The sequence below is a fragment of the Aptenodytes forsteri genome, unplaced genomic scaffold, assembly GCF_000699145.1.
Source record: "Aptenodytes forsteri isolate BGI_AS27 unplaced genomic scaffold, ASM69914v1 Scaffold252, whole genome shotgun sequence".
Taxonomy (NCBI): domain Eukaryota; kingdom Metazoa; phylum Chordata; class Aves; order Sphenisciformes; family Spheniscidae; genus Aptenodytes; species Aptenodytes forsteri.
In genome coordinates, this window is record NW_008794281.1 from 634397 (window position 1) to 648505 (window position 14109).

Consider the following 14109-nt stretch of genomic DNA (forward strand, 5'->3'; position numbering starts at 1 on the left):
AAAATGTGTGCTTCTTATATAAAAAAAAAAAAAAAAATCGGTTCATTATATTAGAAAAAACTTCAAACAACTTATACCTTTTTACTCCAGTGTTGCTGTTTCTGGCTAAGAATATGACTGTGTAGACTAGGAATTTAAAGAGGGGTCTGTAAGGTTTCACTCTTTTGACATGATTAGACACCAGATTATCTTCCTTGACTTTGAAAACTGCATCTCTCATGGGCTTGATCAAATTGTTTTCCACTTACAAAAAGTTAAAACGCATCTCTTGAAGTAATTTGTTAGCTTTAACAGAAAGTGTTGTGAACCTGATGCCTTAGAAATGTAGTTAGAGGTCTGGATGTGATGTGATTAACTTCAGGCGTTTTGATTTATTATTGGTCTGTGCCTCAGTTCACCGCATTGCAGGATGAAGGTAGGGGTGTTGTGCCTGCCAGAAGGAAGGTGTGCAGTTTGGTACCTCTTCTCTTGTGAGCGAAGAAGATGCATTCGGAACGGCAAGGTGGTGTGTGGGAGAGCCAGGTACTGTTCTCTGCACTGCCGGTGCCTTCTGGGGTGCTTTTAAAGGAATCGTCCAACAAGGTGCACTGAGTGAAAAATCATAAGCTAATTCAAATAAATGTTGCGTATTCCCTGGAAACTGTGGTCATGAAGATCTTCAGTGTAATGTACTTGAAAAAAGAAATAACATTCTAGAGCCTGTAATTGTTATCTGAAAAGAAGAAAAAACAATGTGACAATGTTAATGACCAGTTCCAAAGTAATAAAAGTTCCTTTAGTCTATTGTTGCTCTTTAGGAACAAGAATTCTGATGGGAAAACCCCAGAAACAATTGGAAAATTTTACCTAAACAATTAAGAAGATTAGCTTGAGTGATACAATTATTTAGGAAGTACAGCAGGCCATGTATCTTTGTGTTGATGTTCTAAATATATGCACTGGATAATGTGCTCGTGATCAGTCGACTTGAAGGAGTCTATCTCATCACAGGAAAGTGTAATAGCATCTTTCTTCCATCAGTACAAACAGCAGAGCAGAAATCCAGGCTGAGTTTTGCAATCCCACCTCAATTGCAGCCGGAAACTCGGTTGACGGGGCTTCTCTTGGACTTTAGGCAAAGCAGGGAGTTGCCTGGGGAGAGGCAGCTGGAAAGGGGGCGGTGAAAAGACCCAACGATGGGCATCCCTTCTCCTGGTCCTTGATCTGTGCATGAGCGCAGCGTAACTGACTGAAAGAAAAGGGTATTAAGAAGAGCACAGCCTCCTGCCAGGGCTGAGCCCTTTCTCAGCAGTGCCCTGCTTCGGCACTTCCCCTGCACTCCACGGCGTGCAGCTCAGCAGAGGTGACAGGCCCGGTTCAGGAAGACTAGGAGTCTCTGCTCTCACCAGGCGCTGGAGGGTACAGACTTCCCCAAGGCTGCCTGTCCTGTGCTTCCCTGCTGCTACCGGTGACAGCGCTTTGAGCTCCCTGCAGCGTTTCTCTTGCACATCCCGTCACCCCCTGGCAGGGCTGGAGACAGAAACCTGCAGCTGATGATGCAATTCTGAGCGGGCAAGATCTGCAGCCAAGGAGCGAGAGCAGTCCCACGGCTGCAGGGTGTGCTCTCGCTGCCATTTGCTCTGAGAAATTGAGCCTTGCTGGCAGAAAGATGAGGGCAAAATGCTTGATTATGTGTATAACTATACCAATGCCTTGGCAGCAAAATGTGATTTTGCCTGTGCTGTGGAGGAGCCGTCAACCTGTTCTATCCTCTGCTGTAAATCGGCATGTCTGCAATAACACCGAAGCAGTTGCACCTATTTATGCCAGGTGCAAACCTATCGCATGGTCATATCCATGTAAATGAATCCCATGAGTTTCCTCACTTAAGAGACTACTATTATTCCGATGAAGATGTAACCGGCATGGCTGTCTTGGTGGAAGTGCTAGGTGCCCAAGAGCCTTTTCCCATTTTTTATTTTATGGGTTGTGTGTGTGTAGAGACACTGTCTTGTTGGGAGAGGTAGTCTGTGATGATGAAGGGGTCACAGAATGGAATATTTTGAGAACTAGCATATAGCAGAAAGAGGATTTCAATGCAAATTTGGAATGTTTTCTTAGTAAAATGTATGTATTTAAAATGATAGTATTTTCAGACACAGAAAAAACAACTTCAGAATTTCTGAAGAAGAGAATCTTATGCAGAGGTACTTTTTTGAATACAAGACCTTTGTCTCCTTTACATTAACTAACCTCTCATCTTACACTGCTTTGGCAGTTGGAAAGAACCCTTATAGTGAGTGTATATTTAACGCTGCTGCCCCTGGTGCCACATTGCACTTCAGGAATATGGTGTAAGGAGAAATCAATATAAATGAGAAGCAAGTAGTTGTGGATGTATGCTGAGGGTGTTATTAATCATTGCATTCTGATCTGCAATATTTTTGGAAAATTCACACTTAAATCTTTGTAGGAAGTCGTATCTGGAAAAAGAAAGCAATTGGCTCTTTTCTGATGCTTAGTAATGTGGTGTATAAATATGACTGAAGCAATGAGCATGAGATTTCATTGCAAGTGCTGAGGGAGTAATAGATGGGAATTAGCAAAAGAATAGGAGGAATGAATGGGGATATGCACTGAGCGTTTATTCTCTTTGAAAGATGATCTCTCTCCCTGAGACTTAGAGTTACTAAATAGCTAATGGCTGACACAAATGGCTGCAGATAGGATAGATGGCCTCAAGATTGATGGCTGACTGTTGTTGGTCTAGGTTTTTAATCCAGGCTTCTGCTGGAATGCAAAGTTCCTAGCTCGAGATCTATTATACAAGGACATCAAGAAGAAAAAGACAGTCACGGTATTTGTCTGCTTCTCAAACTACCCAAGATGTGAAACTCTTTTTGCTTGCAGTGACATGCCTGTTAATGCCAGGCAATGTAATACGTTCTTATTACAACCCTTTGCTTGCAGTTAAAAGTAAAAAAAGCTTTCCTGATACATCGCTCCTTTCTTGCACTTTTCGATGAATTATGATTGTGTTGTCTACGCAGACAAATCCTGGGGACTTGGGAGGTCACTGTAACAAAGCAGAAGGTGCCTGAGTCACTTGGGGTGGGCAGCATGCCAGTAGCTGTGCTCTTAATCTAAATTCATTTCATCACACTGCAGAAATACTAGAATACGCCCAGAATACAACAGGGAACAAAAGAAGAGTTATACAACAAGCAGAGATGGGCCTGAATCAATTGCTAGCTCTGAATTAGGAGACGCTTTCATGTGAGTTCATATCTGAAACGTATGGCTTTTGTCCTCATTGGTGTTAATAAAACGGAGGCTGGTGCAGGGAACGGAGCGCTGGGTAACGTAAGAAATCTAAACTTTCAAGTGTGGCTCCAAACCGCAAGACATACTTAGATAATGACCGTGAAGCAGTTGTCTCAAGTGTAAAGGATTCTTTACAGTAACACCTGTTAAACTCCCTTTGATTTTTCCATTAACTAAATACCAACGGAGAGGTATAAGAGTATGGAAGGCTGAGAAAGAGATAGAGCTATAGTATTTTAAGGGTAGTTTTAAAAAATGGTAACTCTAAAAGAATGTGTGCTATTATTTTTATTTGTTTTTAGCTTCTGATCATTCCTCTAATATACAGAGCATGAAAATGGGATAAATGTTACGTGCACAACTGCATGCATCGAATTTTGAAAGTGCGACTTAAACTGCTCCTGGGCTCATTGGATATCATTCCATGAAGGAGAAGAAAAAATTTCTACTCAGGTCAAGGGTGACACAGCAGACCGCAGACAACTGATGCTGGTGATGTTATTTAAGATGATATGATTGGCAATAGATACAAATAAGATTGAATTTCCATACAAAGTAAAAAATATTAATTGAATAGCTTATATCCAATGCTAAAAGTCAATAGATAATGGAATTAGAAAAGGGAACTAGGTGAATTGAACACATAAATTCTTAACTGCTGGTTCAGTTTTGGTTAAAATGTGTGAAAATGCTTGGTAATTAATTTTAAATGAAAGCTTCCATCCAAATGTCAAGTGCTGTGACTTCCTACACTTCCATAGTCAACCAGCTGTGGCCAAAATTCTGTACAAGTGGAGGACTGAATTTTTAGAGCTGAAAGTAGAAGAAATTTTTAATTTTTGTCACTTATTTCTGGCTACTGAAGAATTCTCTAATACAGGAGATATTGTTGATGCTTTTTCTGTTTTTCTACTCCCCATTATGCCCCACTAAGTGACCAGAATAGTCTTCTATGGAACGTGTAGCAATTGCACCTGATGGTGATGTGCATAGCTTTGGGGGCTATCGCTGCCCTCTTCTTGGTAACAAAAGACACGGCCTACTTTCTCTGTCTCTCCACCCCATAGAGGTTCCTTGACTCGTGAGTCTTAGCTACGAGACAGGACATCCTGTGTGATTTCAGCAAGTCCATATGGTTCTCAAATGGTTTTCCCAAGGTGAGGATTAGAGAACATCAAATGCTGCCTGACGGAGAGAGGAAATCTCGTGTAATGCTTTTGTTCTGCTAACATCTATGTAAAGAGCTGCCTGGGAGTTTTGGAATGGAATCTGTCATCGCTGTAATCCTGTTCTGGAAAATCGTGATGGAGACAGCACAGGGAGTGATGTCATTGGCTGTCTGACACAGTCATTGCCCACAGCAAACTCATCTCCTTACCAAACTTTCCTTTGTCTCTGACATTTGAATGCCCAATTGGCAAGGTTATTGGTGTTGCTTTTTTTTTTTTCTTTCACAGCTGTGTTAAAATTCGAAACACAGATATGCGAGAAAAAGGCTAATACAGAGGAGGGTCTGTTCAATGCTCTCTGCAGACTTCAGAGGAATTTTTGTACACTCTGCCTTCAGTGTCATACGCAGGAAATTCTTCTTTGGTCCATACAACGCAATAAACAAATCTCCTGTGTATTAGCTTTAGATTTTAGCACTTCTATCACAGCCTATGGCAAGTGGTAAAACTGTAAGAAAGAAGCAGTTTGCTTTATAAGGGTTCTGGCCTGCCCTCATTCTCACATACACCTATTTGTTAAGGACCTGTTACCATGTAGGGCAATGGTAGTTGTATGACATAATGGAAAAATGCTATTTATATACCGTGTGCTGGCAATTATGTTGAACAATCGTATTTAGTTATTATCCTTCCCTGCCTTTTTAAATTGATCCACCAGTGATGAGAAACGCTGTGATCTGCACTACTGGATGTGAGAAGGCAGCCTGTATTGGAGTCCTGTGTTAGAGGTGGATTGCCTTTTTTCCTGGGTAAGTTATATGTTGTGTATGGGTACCCTTGTTTGTAAGGTAGTGTTGCAGGGTATGTTTTATGAATTAAGTCATGTCTGTATTTAGGTGTCTTTGGATACATGCTGAGTTATTGTTTTATAGATAATAACTTTACACATAACACAGAGAGTCTTATTTTTAGAGATGATAATCACCAAAAATGGCATGACTTTGGTTATGGCTATGAGTGCTCGGTATCATTGAAACTTAGGCCACGGAGATTATGTTTAAATGTATCAAGACACACATTATCTGCACAACAATTGCTGCTTGTGTCATAGGAGTAAAGAACCTCCAAAATGTTCGCAGATGCTAAAGCTATACCTAAAATGTGGCATCCACACGTATTTCTCAGCTCTTAACATCAGTATGTGTCCCCCAGCTCCATCACAGCTCCATGCCGGGATGAGACCTGAACACCTCTCCATCCCCATTTTCCCTGCCGTCACCCTGCTGTCCACGAGCATGCGAGCGGGGTGGGAAGGGAGGAGTGACGTGCTGAAGCTGCATCCCCGACCTGGGCGATGGGAGACCTCCCATGTGTGCCAGATAATTTCCCTCCAAGATACTTGACTGACAAGTTGGATTTCTTTGCCTTTTGGACTTCATTTGCAGGTTTTCTGAGTCTAAGCTTGTCACTGAAATTTATTACTTTCTTTAGTTTTTCAGCCCGATTCTTCTATTGCTAGCATTATGTATCTTTGATTAGGCCAGTGAATAGCGTTAGAGATGTGAGGGAGAAACAGGAGTGAACTACGACCCATTTGTATAAAGGGCCTATCTTTTTTCACTGGAGCAAATCCTAATAAACGGTTCAACTTGTCCGTTCAGTGACTGAAATAACGTGGCTCCTGTGCACAATGTGTAGGTCAACTGTGTTCAGAACCCACAACTAAAGTGTGTCTACTTCTTTGTTTTAGAGAAAAATGAGCTAGATGGAGTGTTTGGATCCATCAGACAAACTCCAACGGAGAAGGAGGTGAACCAACATCATCCATCATCCTCATCACTGCCAGCACCACCACCTGCAGAGATTATTGTCACCTGAGTGGGAAGAATCCCTTCCTACTAGAATCCAAGACAGGTGCCAGGAATTGGTATGGACTGAAGTTGCTTATTCTTTGTTCAAAGTGGAATCATAACCGTTACTTCCCAATGAGTCTGATCGAGTGGAAGAAGTTTACCTACTCCTGAGAGATGTCTAGGTCTGTCGCAAAGCCTTTTTGCTGGGGACTAAGGAAGCTTGGCTTTAACTCTGGTTCGGGCAGCATCCCACTCTGCGAATTGGAAAGTCAGCTCGGCTTTGAAATGGAGGTAAGCGCAGGAAACTTTTGAGGCCCGTAGATGAAAAATGCTGCATCATTGTTTGCTATGAGACAAATCTTGGTTCTGTACTGAGATCAGAAATGCCACATCGCATGCTGGCACTCTGTAAGTGCTGGAGTTTTTCCTGTGCACAGTGTTTCTGTTCACTGTAAGTTGGAATGAAGTTCCACTGAAGCAGCTTGGGGCCGAAATCTAAAGTGAATCTCATAGCAAGAATTTATCAAAAGCAAAACTGACTGTTTTTAAATGCACTGTGCAGAGAACAACAGATAGCCACGCGGTCTGTTGGAAACACTATAGTAGATTTCAAGTCTTTAACTTTATAACCTTTGCATAATTCCTAAAATCTTTAATGGTGTCACTAATTATTTGCTAAAAACGCGTGTCAGTAACAGATAATTTTCTTAAACAGCATTAATTCTGCTTCCCCATGGGCAGTATATTTTCCTGCTTTGGTTTTGATGCTCTTGGGTAATGCTACCTGGTGGGGGAGGAAGGGGAGCCGAGCTGCCAACTGGGAATCTTCAACACAAAAACTATTAAGGGGTGATAAATCATTGGAGGCCCAGCATGTGATTAAAAGCTGTGGCCACCAGCAGTGACCCATGGGGATGGAGGTATCAGTGACAGAGAGCAGGGGGAGGTGTTTGGCATTCCTGTTCGGAGGCCTACCCAGGGCACCGGGGTTTGTTTATGTTTCTGTTCCACCGACTCCTGTGAAATGCCCTCTGTCTGCACAGGGAACACACATTGAGCTAGGGAAAGTATCTTTGGTATTTCTTGAAATGTCAAGGCACGGATACTTGAAGGTAATGTGTGAGGAGAATTACCTGGGGTTGCAGAGTGAAAACCAAACATTTGGTCAGTTCAGGGCTCTGTGAATCAACAGTCAGCATCACACAGTTATTGTAATTTTAGTTGAGCTTTACACAGATGCACAGAATATTCTAAATATAACTCCTTTCCTCTCAACTAAGTCAATCTAGAAAAAATAATTTTTGTTGGACCAGGCATGGGGACATCCAACCTCAGGCTCTACTTTGTTCTTGGCTTAACAGAAAGCTTGATTCAATGAGAGTCAAAAAAAATCTGGCAAAAAACGTTATGATTTGGCCCATTTTGATACACGTTTGGAGCAATAACAGTATGTTTTGTTGCTGTGCACAAGACAGTGGAGACATGATTTCCAGGTGTTATTTTATATATCAGCTATTTGCCAACAAACATTGTGCTAGATGTTTATCAGCAAGTACAGAGGTACAGTTCCAGTTGCAAAGTGCTGGCAAGATAGAGCAGCAATGAATGAAAAGATGGGTTTGGAAAGCAGCGAAGAGCAGGCTGAATGAGAGATCCAAGCCCTTATGTGTCTCTGAGTTACATCGGTAGAGAACTGTAGGGCCAGGAGGGGAGAAGCTTGGTTTGATGAGTGGAAAAGGTCACAAGAAAGGACTTGAACAGGGAAAAAGTCACATCAACTTAGCAAATGAGGTGCCTTTGAAGACCAAAGCAATTTACTTGCGTAAAAGGGCTGCAGAAATTTTTTTTTGAATGGCACATTGTTTTGATAGACTCTGTAACTGTTTAGAGACATCCTTTTTTCCCCCGTGAATTTATTCTACCACGCATGAAACATGGCCTTGTCGTGCTTAAAAGTATCATCATAGGGATTCCTTTATAGGCATGTTGTGTTATGCTTGACAGCAGCAACCCCAGAATGCTCCAGAGAAACATATGAGAAACCTCATGTCAAGTAGATCTGAGTATACACGAGGGCTGCTTCCTATCCCCTGTAGGCAGAGACTGGCTTAAGGTCTGAATCGGAAGATTTTATGTTCCTTCCTATGCTCTTTTTATGAGCTTGGACTGGATATTTTCAACAGCCATATAATTTTGAACAACTGAGAAGAAACTCACTGTAAACTTCTCGACTTTTCACCAGCACTGGGAATATCTTAAAAGTTTCACTGTGCTACAGATAAACAGGTGATTACTATGTAATTGATGCTGCTCAACGGGATAAACGTGAGTGATACAAGCACACCTTGTAAAGAAAGAACATGACACAAGGAAGGTGGTAATAATTGGGTCTAAAAGGCTGACAAGGACTCTTAGCAAGTTTGGAAACATTATGGTTGCCAGATGTGCTCTTCCAGATGTCAGGATTTCCTATTGTATGCTTCTTCCGGTCAGGAGAAGCGGTTCCTGTGATGATGTGTTAGAGCCTTTGAGACGCGAGGGTTACCCGACCCTGAAAATTAATTCTGTGACTTTTGTTGCAAATTATGCTTATTATTAGAAAAGACTGCAATCCTTCACACCCTCTTGTGCGTGAGGGGATAGCAAGATGCCTTGGTAGGTGAAAGATGGAAGAAACTGACAGTGAAAATTGGAAGAAGTCAAAATTCATTTCTAGGCAGGAGGCCAACGCAGGGTCTATGTGGTGATTAACTCCCAGCACAGCCCTTGGACGTTTAGAAACACACTGTGCACAGCGTTGGAATTGTCCTGCCAGGGTGCTGCTCAGTCAGTGACTTACAACAGTCCCTGTTGCCTCTGAATAACATTATAACGTGGTATAACCCCAGCTGTTTTCATACCCTGCTGCTAGTTCAATTCCTTCTTCCTGGACTTCCCTAGAACTGTAGCCAGATGTTTGCTAACCAGTTATCATCTGCTGCAGAAGGGAGTTCACTGAAGTGGTGTTATGCATCAAGTGAAACTAAACCAAGTCTTTGTCATTACCTCGTAGCTTCTTCAGATTCTAGGCACAGAACTGCTTCCTAAACTTCAGTTTCTCTTCAAGTTACCTCAAGCCACGTGGCTTTGAAAAATCAGTGCTTCTCTCCATTGCTGCAAATAGCTACCACTACTCTGCCTTGCCCCATCCTCTTTTGACCTCGGTCCCTGCTGAATCCCTGGAGACATCCTTCTTTTAGCTACTCCCACTCGTTCTTGTGTGAAGGTCTCGGGTCCACAAATCCTTCATGGCAAGGAAGGTCTGACAGGCCCTGCCCCTGTTCCAGAATTGGGGATTTCCTAGAGGGGCTTTGCCTTAGTTTGACCTTTTTGGATGCTTTGAAGGATCCAGGCTTCCATCAAGCTGAGTTCAATCACTGTTCCAGTGCCAGCTCTGTTACCTGGGACCCAATGACAATGCACAAGGAGTGCCTAGGTCTAAGACCTAAGAGTGGCCTGTATTTCAACCATCAGTGGGCTAATTCAATGTTTTCTTGCAGATCATTTTTGCCAGCTAGAGATATGCATATGTGTCCCACAGCCTTTCTCCCTTTGGGGAAAGCTACCAGCCTGGTTTTCACAGAGCGGTTTCTCTAACTTTGTTCCTTTTTTGCATCACGCTCTCTCGTCTTGCAGAGCGTGAGTCTAAATCACGAAGAAAGTCAGATGAAAGAAGGAAGAAGTGAGGAGGGAACGTCCCTTAATGTTGCACCAAAGTGTTTAATATAGGCCTCTGACTGCCAATAGCAGAAATGCTGTGCTAGTTACAGGGAAAGGGCAGGGTTTATTCACCTACACCTAATAGACAACCTAATAGGCAAATTAAGTGACTGTAGGAAGTCCTTGGTAGAAGCAGGAACCACATACAGGTCTCCTGTGTCTCAGATCAGTGCTTTATCTGCATGACACACATTAAATACTTCTTCAATATCTAATTTCTACCCATAATTACAGATTCACAAATGATCGTTATTGAATGCTTTACTTAATAACTAATGTATATTTGTTTATAGTTTATATTCCAGTACCTTGTAATTTTCTCCAGTTATTTCCTACTTAAAAAGACAAAGAAACAAGGCTGGAAGGGACATCAGATGGTCACGTAAACAGCCCAGTACTTCCAGGAGCATCAGTCATACTAATCTGTTCCTAAAAGATACTTGTTCTCCTAAGAATACTTGCTGGGCTAGAGGATCTTCCATGATGTGATGGGCTGGGTGCCCAGAAAAACGGCAGAGCAGGGACCGGAGCCTGGCTCGTGTGTAAGAGAATCTTCCAAATCTTTCTCTCTATTCTGGCTAACGGCAAGAATGGTACTGGTTTTAAAGGGCACCTGAACTGTGGAACATGCCTCCCAGAAGGTGCCACTACCCAGGAAAAGCGATGGTGGTATTTCAGTAGTTTTCCAGACAACCAGACTTTGTTCAAATAAACAAGTTTCTAATTGCATTGTCAAAGGCAAGATGTTTTCAACGTGAAGGAAACCAAAGTGTGGATGTCTGCCTGAGTTTGCAAAGAGTCTGAAACAATAATTCTGAGTTGGTGAAGACCAGTTAAGTGGCAATACTTGACAGGTCATGGAAAGACTTAAGAAAGGGGAAATATGTCTGCACCTCAGAAAATATGTGCTATGAACCATTAACCATGTGAGAAGCATGAAGGATCAGCATATTAGGAAAATTTCATTTTCCTGGACATGCTTGCAAAGGTTTTGGAAAATATGGGTCAGTCTTGAGGACTTCCCTATAAATATGGAGTGTCCTAAAGCTGATCTGTCTTTATGGGGCATGTATTTAATATTATATCTTTGCTTCTTGACCAGATGGGCATAAGCCTTGTGTAAGTTAGTGCACGTCTTAGCTTATAGTTGTGGGAGACGCTGTGGTACGTGTGTGCGGACCATGTCCCTTGGCAGAGCCTCACGTTGTTATATGGAGCTCTGTACAAGCATAGGCTCTCATTAATTTAGTTCACATTGCAAAATAAGTCCTCCTGACAACCTGAGGGTTTTTTTAGTAAGGCTTGAGCAATGTGGAGAAGTGTTTATGGATCGCATGCAATACTATTATGAAAGATATTGCTTATATACTCTCAGCAGCCATCCAATCCAATATTTCACACCTTGGCCTAGGCTACTGCTGGGAGCACACCATGCTAGCTCTTTTAGATAGTTATCTGTGGCCACTTCAGAATTATTGGGTTTGATTATTTATATATAGACTTCTTAAAACTCATCTGTTGAAAAGACAGCCTGTGCTTACGGTAAAGGGTCCTCTGGCTTTTTGTGCTCCCTCTAGCAAAGTGACTCAGCCTGATTATGGGTAAAAAGGCAACGGTGCTGTGAAAACCAGCTTTTTGCAGAGCCAGAGGGTCAAAGCGGTAGCCTGGAAATGCACTGGGGTCACCATGCAGACAGGAGAGACCTTTAACAATTACATTTAATTTGACTTGCAATCAAACAGAAGTAGATGGCAAAGCAGGAAATGATATCTTTAGGCATGACATGAAATAGTATTGCTGTCAACTTGAATAAGAGAATCTGACTTTTTTTAAGCGACTACATATTTAAATAGCCTGTAGGGTCAAACAGCCTTTCCTACAGCCCTTTGATAGCTGGCCTGATAACGGCATATACACTATAAATATCCTAAATCAATAACCCCGTATCACTGCTGAAAGCAGGCGTGTTCACATATCACAGCAGATGGGAAGAAAGCAAATAATATTTGTCTTGCCCTTCAAATTGATTTCCTGTTTTTAGTAAGCCAGAGTGTGTCCATATGTTAATCAGATTGCTAAGAAAGATAGCAGGGCTCAGGGAAGCAGACTTTTACTTGACCTGCTGGGAGAAGGGGGGCAAGCAAGAGAGGAGGAAGTCATCCATGGCCCTAAAATATCTGCGGCAGCAGCAGTTTTTACAAATCTTGTGCAAATGCATGTGCTTCCCTGACTGTCCCTGGGAAGTGCTGAGTGCTCTCCTTCCTAGGCAGAAGACCTTCACAGTGCTCAGTAAGCTGCAGGATTGGACCTGTTCACTGAGGATTTCTTAATCTATATTTTCTTTCCTCTTGGAGAATATTTGCCATGATGAAACTTTCTAGCGTCCCGATGTTGGGCAGAAAGACCCGGGGTCCCTGGGAAGCGCAAAGGCTGCAGCCCTTCTCCTCTGCCTTCCCTTGCCCTTCTTCAGTGTCATCTGTTTCTCTGCTCCTCCGCACTTGCACTAATACATGGCTATTTCAGGTACAACGTGCCCTACCATAGAGCACAAGGACCGTCCATAATGGCTTCCAAATGCACTCCCAGGTCGTATTATTCTTCTCTTCGGACAGGGGATTTTAATTAACTTTAACGACAAATGGTTCAGAGACCATTTGTGTGCACATGAACTCTAATGGTGTTTATGGGCAATATGCAATTGCCCGGGAGGAAACGATGGTACCCTTGATGTTCTGAGCATGTTTTCTATGAAAGACATTTATGTGCATTCTACAAGCTCTTCAGTTTTACTCCATTTTAAAAATCCCAGATTTATAAAATGTTTGGTATGACAGTGTGAAGAAAATAATTTCAGTGGACATTTAGTCAATACCCATGGTCTGCTAGAAAGCTCACACGGCAGCTGCAGTCCTGCAGAAGGTGTTTGTGTGTTCATGCCAATGTGGCACACTTATGTTATCATAAATATGAAAATCAACCAAACTTATATAACATATTCTATATCAAATATACAATAAATACCAAAATTAATTTATAATGCCCCAAATTTGTATACATTTGGTGTTTTACACTTGGCTGCTATGAGTTAATACAAGATGATCCTGGCATCCGCATCGAGTTCCAGTTAACCTCCTTCAGTCTTTTGAGATGAAGGTGGATCCTAGAGGCAAAGCACCAGCCTTGATTTCGGAAACTACTTTCAAAAACCTACCTTTATGTTTGATTTTTAGCAAGTTACTAGTCTATACCTTTTGTTCCCCATCTCTTGACGGAGAGCAGTACTTCTTGCCTTGTAGATTTGAAAATTAAACTAAAGACTGGGATGCGGTCAGGTTCCACAAAGATACCTAAAAGAGAAATGGGTGAGCCAAGGATTAGTTTGATTCAAATCCTAGTTTATGTTGCTTGCTGTTTGGGAGCATGAAGGGGAAGGCATGAGATGAGAATGAAGCTGTTAACTTAATTCCTGCATTCAGTGTGTATTGGCTGTGTTTGGGAAGCATCTAGGAAGTCCAAATGCAGGGAGGACCAGAGCTGATCATTCCTTATATTTCTGAAGTTAAAAGACAAAAATAGAAGACCACCCCTTCCTGTAGTGGCTTTTATTATTAGAAAAGAAAAGTAATTTTTTGGAGAGGAAGGATGATTTTATGGAGCTGGAAGCCAGATGATCTCACTTCTAATCCTGGTGTTGACACAGATTTTCCTGTGCGACCTCGGAAAAATCTCTTGCTGCATTCCAGTTTCCAATTAGTAAAATGCAACAATAATTCTTTGTTATCTCTGAGGAACACTCTGCAGTTAATAATGTATGGTTGCTAGACAGATTTTGACACATGCATAGGTGCTTGAAGATGGTGTTTTGGTATCCAGAGTTTTTTTGTTGTTGTGCTTTTAAAAGCATTTAAACAAGTTAGGTCTTAACTCCTGTGGCAGTTTAGGAGCTCTATTTCTGTCTCCATCAGCATGTACCTTAATTCCTTTCAAAGTTCTGTCATGTACTAATGTGCTGGCATAATCGAAAA